This window comes from Astatotilapia calliptera, chromosome 7 (genome assembly GCF_964374335.1).
Source record: "Astatotilapia calliptera chromosome 7, fAstCal68.1, whole genome shotgun sequence".
Taxonomy (NCBI): domain Eukaryota; kingdom Metazoa; phylum Chordata; class Actinopteri; order Cichliformes; family Cichlidae; genus Astatotilapia; species Astatotilapia calliptera.
Window position 1 is genome coordinate 54656938 of NC_137428.1, and position 7160 is coordinate 54664097.

At 40.9% G+C, this 7160-nt stretch overlaps 1 pseudogene across 2 annotated transcripts; it reads right to left on the minus strand.

The window, feature by feature from the left end:
- Nucleotides 1-2840: 2840 nt before the first annotated feature.
- Nucleotides 2841-6316, minus strand: LOC113026595 (UDP-glucuronosyltransferase 2C1 pseudogene; annotated as a pseudogene). Of its 2 annotated transcripts, none has more exons than XR_013910114.1 (2): nt 6171-6316; nt 2841-4797 (listed from the first exon to the last, which is right to left on the minus strand). The product of XR_013910114.1 is annotated as a UDP-glucuronosyltransferase 2C1 pseudogene, transcript variant X1 (transcript). The 2 variants fall into 2 exon arrangements; XR_013910115.1 differs by lacking the exon at nt 6171-6316 and adding an exon at nt 4965-6067.
- Nucleotides 6317-7160: the final 844 nt, after the last annotated feature.

Consider the following 7160-nt stretch of genomic DNA (forward strand, 5'->3'; position numbering starts at 1 on the left):
CCCGGCAACACACCAACCAGGACCCAAGCCCCCGAGGCCCGGTCCGGGTCCCAGCGCCCCCAGAACCTCACGCCCATCCCGGACCCACCCTGGGGCAGCCAGGCTACCAGGTCAGTAACCCACGTCCGTCAGCACAGACCCTCCCCTAGCCCCGCTGCACGCAGCCGCGAGGAAACAGTCACCGGAGAGCCAACAGAGCCCCTAACCGGACATGACCGCTACCCCGGGTTGAGCCCCCCAAGGAAGATGCCTCCGGGGAACCCCCCCGACGCCCTAAGCCTGTCCCTACCCCCACACCAATCACAACAGTGAAGGCGGGACCAAACTATGACCCCCCACCCCCACTAGGTGATGGAGCTGATCAAAGGAGCCCAGAGCAATTGATCTGATGTGGTGGCAGAGGCTGTATCAAGACTAATGTAATCTAATAGATAATTTCTATATTGGTTAGAATTAAGATTATTTTTATTTTTCCAGTTCATGAGGACTGTTTTCTTGGCTATGCATAGGGCAGTGAAAACCATATGGGCGATATTCTTTTCTGAAGTGACATTATCTAAGCTGCCCAACAAACACACTAAGGGGGAAGTTGGAATGTTACATTTCAGACACTTCGATAAGTCTTCACATATCTCGCGCCAAAACTTCTGAACTGGTGGACAGAACCAAAGAGCGTGGATATAATTGTCCGGTGAATTGGTTTGGCAGTGTGAGCAGTTGTTGGTAGACGTAAAGCCCATCTTGAACATCCGATGACCTGTATAGTGCACTCTATGTAATATTTTGTATTGAATTAATTGAAGACTGGGATTTCTAATTAGATGAAAGGTTTATTGTTTCTTGATACAATAATTATCACCATTCTTTTTACATTAGGGCATGTCTTGTCAATTTTCTAATATGCTTAACTGATTGAAAATTTTTATTTATATTTTTAAGAAAAAAACCACTTTTTTGTGGAGCTGGAAACTAGATAGAGAAAATGTGACAATCCCCCACACTCAGACCAGGATTTGTTGTTGTTTATCAATGGGCTGAAACCGAGCAACAGAATGGGGATAAAAGGTGATTTAAGTGACTTTGAATGTGGCGTGATTGTTGATACCAGATTAGCTGGTCTGAGTATTTCAGAAACTGCTGAACTGGATTTTCCCAGAGTTATAGAGAACGGTCAAAAAAAGAGAAAATATCCACATCAACACATCATTGGTGTTTAGGAGTACTACACGCAGGTGCATCACAGCAAAAGAGGTAAACAAATGGGCACACATATATGACATTTAATTAAGTTTCCCTGTGGCTTTCTGTGAAGGGATGATTTGCAAAAAACAACCCGAAAGGCTGAAAAATAAAGCACTAGCTGAATTGCAAGAAAACCTTCCGTTGCATTTAGGAATGGCTCGAAGCTCATTTCCTCCCTTTTGTAACAACGCAGTATGGGGTCACTGAACTGGACCCTGTTATACAATCACTGGTCTTTGTCAGTTCCTTTTTCTTCAGTTATTTGTCAAACAATGTGACTCATGTGCAGTTAATTGTACTAACAGACCGTACAAATGTGCTCCAGTTTTTGTGAATGAAATTTCAGCTGCAGTAATTAGCAGGCATCTGTGAATGTACAATAATCTTAGTGGTTGTTAACTTTCAATGAGAGGTGAGTAATAGTTAAGCAAATACATAATGTAGTTTGAGTCCTGTGTCAGACTGGCAATCTCTCCAGGGTGTACCCTGCCTCTCGCCCCAAGGTAGCATAGGCTCCAGCCTCCCTGCGACCCTGATCGGGAGAAAGCGGAAGAGAACGGATGGATAAACTGATGATGTAGTTTGCACCTCACAGTGCTAAGAGGACATCTGCTTTCATTTAAGTGTAGACTAGGATAAAATAAATGTCTCACCATTTTCTCTTCTCTGAGTGATTTTCCAAGACAGAGTGTTTTTCCCTGTGAGGAAGAGACCCTGTGGATTTGTATATATTAGACCTCTGGACACGCTATTCACAATTCCTTTAGTGGTCACTTTGAAATTTGCTTCACTGTAATTAACCCACTGCTACTGAATCTGTCCCTCATCCCGAGTCCACCTGGAAATTCACTGACTATGAGAGCCACAAACAAAAAAAGTAAGACATGACGTCTGTTGCCAATGTGCAGTAGCATGCACACAGGACAAGCAATTACATCTGTTTGCTGACTGTGAGCGTTTTTAAATCATTTATGTCTTCATAAAGCCCACAGATCTGACAAACAGAGTAAATAAATAGTAAATGAACTGGTAGAGTGCTTTTCTACTCTATTTGAACACTCAAAGCAGTTTATATAAGCCTCATTCACACACATAGTCCTAAAAACTGTTTTTGTTTTTGAATGTGTAAATGCTTTTTGTCTAACCTTCACATACATTCACTGTCTGAAAAAACGCATCAGGTGAAACTCTGAGTTCAGTATCTTGCCTAAGGATACTTTGGCATGCAGACTGGAGCAGCCAGGGATTGAGCAACCAACCTTCTGTAGCAGATGACCTGCTCTACTTCCTGAGCCCAGGGGCTTTCATTAAAATCCTGCAGAATCCATTTTCTTCATTTTTCAAACACAAAAGGACATAAATTGAATTTCTTACAAATTGTTACAGAATGGCACGTCTACTAATGCAGGACTGGACTGAGCCATTATAAATAAAAATCAGCTTAACTTCACTGTCAGGAAAACAGTACGGGACAGATAGGTGCAGCGTGTCTTGTATTGCCATCTAGTGCCTGGTCAGTAAATGGCTTAAGAGCAGTACACATCACTGACATAATTCTTTAAAAATGTAAGCAGGAAACAATGAAAATACAAGAGAAATTATTAAATAGAAAATACTAGAATCATCTTTATTCACAAAGCACTTTTCAAAAAACAATTTGGTGAAAAACAAGGTGGGGCTTGCCCAGCTTTAAAGTGATTCGCTTCTAGAGTTGATCCATGTGTGGATTGGTTGATTTTTTTTTTTTTTTTTTAATGATTCTTCACCACCAGATATCATAGCTTCACAAATAAAAACCTCGACTGAAATCAGAAACATTCAGGGTTATGCTCTTGATTTTCTCAAGATAAATATGGCAAAGTAAAATGCTTTCAGGTAATTAGCACATGGCTGGTGCAGAGAACGTTTTTCAGATTGGATCGCTTTTGTTTTTCTGATCATTCACGTTTAACTTTTTTTCCAGAAAAGATCATTCTCCACACTAGCCTTAGACATGACACACAAATGAGCATCATAAGCAAAACGACGGTCAACAAAAAAGCAATGACATCAAGAGACTTGTACACAAACCACGACATTTTGTACGACTGTGTCTGCAGATGACGGGTCCCTTTATGTCTTATAACATATTCTATCCAAAACACTGCCTGATCCAGAGGTTTCATAGGCTGATCTCTGTGCAGCCTGGAGAGCATCTGCATGTTTTCCCTGTAAGTGGAATTGTAAAGAGCTGTCATCAGTGCCTCTGCAAAGCTATCTCTTTTGAGCATAGCGATATCCACAATCACAGCTCCTCCTTTTGCTTTGATCCTGAAGAGATTATCGGGCTGATCAAAGAATAAGGGCAGTCCAACTATAGGCACCCCGTGGTAAATTGCTTCCTGAACTCCATTGGTGCCTCCATGGGTCACAAACACTCTAGTTTTGGGATGTCCTAAGAGATCATTTTGTGGCAGCCAGTTAACTAGTAACGTGTTGTTTCCCAGGTTGGTTGGCCTTTGTCCAATATACCTCCATATAACCTTCTGAGGAAGTCGGGCAAAGGCTGCAGCAATTTCCTCAGTAACATGTTGAGGAAGCTTTGCAACTAAAGTCCCGAGGGTCATCACAATGACTCCGTGGTCTCCAGAGCTCTGGACAAATGTCTCCAGGTCATCAGGAAGCGCTTTTGAGGGTTTACATTGAAATCCACCCATGTAGACAATATTTGGCAATGTTGGACGTGGGAATTCAAAGACAAAATCATTTCTCATAAGCCATATATCAGCGTCCAGGAAAAACGTTGAGTAATCCACATCAGGCCCAAAGTACTTCATAACAACCGGTTTGTAGTTTGTTTCTGCCATGTGAAACAATGTGTACATGCCAATAATGTAACTCAACATATTCTTTATTCTCTCAGAGAAGGTCATCTTATCTGTTAACTCTGTTCCAGTAAAAGGAATGTATGCCAGAGGTGAGGGAGCAATAAGGAAGTGAGCCTCGCCTTGAATGGTCCATCTTACATTGAAAACCAGAGGAAGCTGAAGTCGGCGTGCCAGCATGGCCCCGCAACCGATGCCAGGGTCAGTCAAAAGCACATCGTATTTAGCAGCATGTAAAGACTGCATCAGCTCTTTGTCTTCAAACATCTGAACGATTGTTTCTCTCATCCCTTTGTGAAACTGAGTGAACTGTTCTACAACCACATTCCGGATCTGAATTTGAGTCCAGATGTGGGACCAAGAGGACGTAGGTTTTCCCTGAAGCCGGATTTCCAGCTGTTGAAACAAATATGTTTCAAAGTTTTCCTCAAATCCACTAGAGTAGGGAAGTGTGACAGAGGTATAGAGTGGAGATTTCTCACTGATGTACCAGCTATCAGATGGCCGAATGACAGTGATCTCATGACCTTTGGCATGCAGTTCCTCTATGAGCACTTTCATGTTTATCCAATGGCTTCCATCCAGTGGGAACACCAGAATTTTGCCCCCAAATGAACCGGGTGGTTGGAATGAGAGTAGCGTAAAGAGGATCAAAGGTAAATAAAGCATCTTCATGACGTCCCTCAGATACCTTAAAAATACACAAAAACAAGTCGGTAACACAGTACTGCCTGATCATTTTTGTATAATTTGATATTTCCACTTGATATCTTGACTATATATGTCTACTCCACTGCAATAAAGAGACAAATAGTGTTTACTTCATTGCAATATTTGAAACCCAAAGTTTCTTTTTACCTATCAGAGATTATAGAAGCATGCTGTGCCCTATTGGGGCTCCCTGTCGTGTTTCTGATGTTTAAGAGCTGTGTGGGGATTCCTCTACTAATCTTCTCACAGGGATTCACTGAAATAATTTATGTAGATCAGAAGAGTTCAAATTATTTAGTACTTCATAAAACTCAAACGTCCTCTAAAAGACTAAAGAAACATGGCAAATATGGCAAAAATAAACATATGTGTATTGTCTTTTTTTGTTTTTGCTTTTTTATTTATTGTTGGAGCACCCAAACCTTGGAAATCTATGGATTAAGATATTTTGTTGTATTTAAAGCAGTTTTTAAAAAGCAGCTCAGTTTAAACTCATAAAACAGGGCTTCTTATACCTCACTGCATCAGTACTAACAGTATTATAACATTAGACATTAAAAGAATTTTTATGTAGGCATTTTAACTTTGGATACTTTGAATATATTTGCTGATAGTCTTTGTGTTCTGTGAGAAGCTGGACACATATGTCCATGTTATGGACCAAGCCAGGGTTTGGGAAACTCTGTGCTTTGGGGATGTGCAGCTCACACGTGCAGCTGGGCATTAACTGGTCATTCCCCACAGCTGGACCCACAGCTTCCATGCGGGGATGTGCCACACAACCAGCGCTGGACTGCTAGTCCACATTCCCACTCCCTTACAGTGAAAAATAAAAAAAAACTTTTATACCAGCCTGGGTCTTCATAATTCTCAGAGATTTAAAAAAATAAAGAAAGGGATCCAGACACAAAACTCAAATCAAACAGTATAATTGTAATTATCCACACCCACGCTCAATTTCACAAATAAAATCTTGCACCAGCCTCACTCTTCATAGCCACACGAGGGAAAAATTGAAAACATTCTAGAAATTTAAACTGTAATAATTGAATTAAGTTCTAATGAAAAACCGGCTCTGCGTCATTTTGGTCCACAGCCTATATATAATACAACTCCAACTGCAGTTTGCTTGCGAAAGACCACACTGTTTAATAAAATCAAATCCAACAAAGCTAGCTAAATCTGCCTTTAAGATCACAATCTAGGCGTACCACTCCATAATATCTAATTATAGACGTTTAATCATCCAAAATTAAAATAGTTAGACTCACATTTTTATCATAAAGTGTTTTATCACAAAGTGCGGGATGTTTCTCCAAACATATTTACATTTTAAGCTATAGTAATACTTACCCAAATGCTTCGAGCCGTGAACCCCAGGTTCAAGTTCGCTATCACGGTTATGCAATGTTTGGTGCTGTGTTAAATCCACCTTTTACACGGTGTACTGATTTGTGTTATACAAGGTGTGTGTACTGGGCTTTGAACTACTACTGCCAGAGTTCATGTTAGCTTGTAAACAGAACAGATGCATGTTTTCTGCCATCTAGTGTCCAATCAGTGCATTACTCTGTACTGCTTGATTGTTTACCTAGGCCAGAGCATTAAACCGCATGGGTGCATGCAAAAAAGTGTTTCCACAGCCTAAAATTACCAGAAACGATTATCTCTATGAGATCAGTTAGAAATGTGCCTATTAATGCAGTCATATTATGTTGAGATGGTTTATAGATGTATAGAAGTAAAAGTTCTGAATGTTTAAAAAGCAGCTGTAACTCATATCAATGGAATAACTTGGTTTATATGCACTTATAACTTAGTCCTACTTCTGAGTTCTGTATTTTAGGTCCTGATCCTTCCTGGCTCACACACGGCATTATGACAGAATGAAAATAGCCAAATGCTCCAAACTGGACAGTGCTTCGTAGTGATAATGGTGATGACCCAAAGCAAACTGCAAGAGTTTCCCAAAGGCAAAGAAATGGGATATTCTCCAGTGACCACGTCAGTCACCCGATCAAAGCTCTTGAGCTTAAATCGGGTGTTTTTCCACTACTAAATACAAGACTGAATGCAGAAACACCCATAAACAAGCAGCAACTGTAAGTGGCTGCAGAGCATCTCACTGGAAATGCTAACATGTCACTATAGCAACTCAGAACGATAATCAGTAGTTTGTATAGATTCTGACTATGAATGTCTGACATCATTGGTGCACACTCCTAATGAGAAGACATGATGTCCTGGGTGATCTCTTTCCATATCTAGACCAGGGAAGCACTTAGATCCTGCACAGGCTGACGTGCAACTCGGTGGACCAAAATGTAAGGTCCCAGAGGTGCT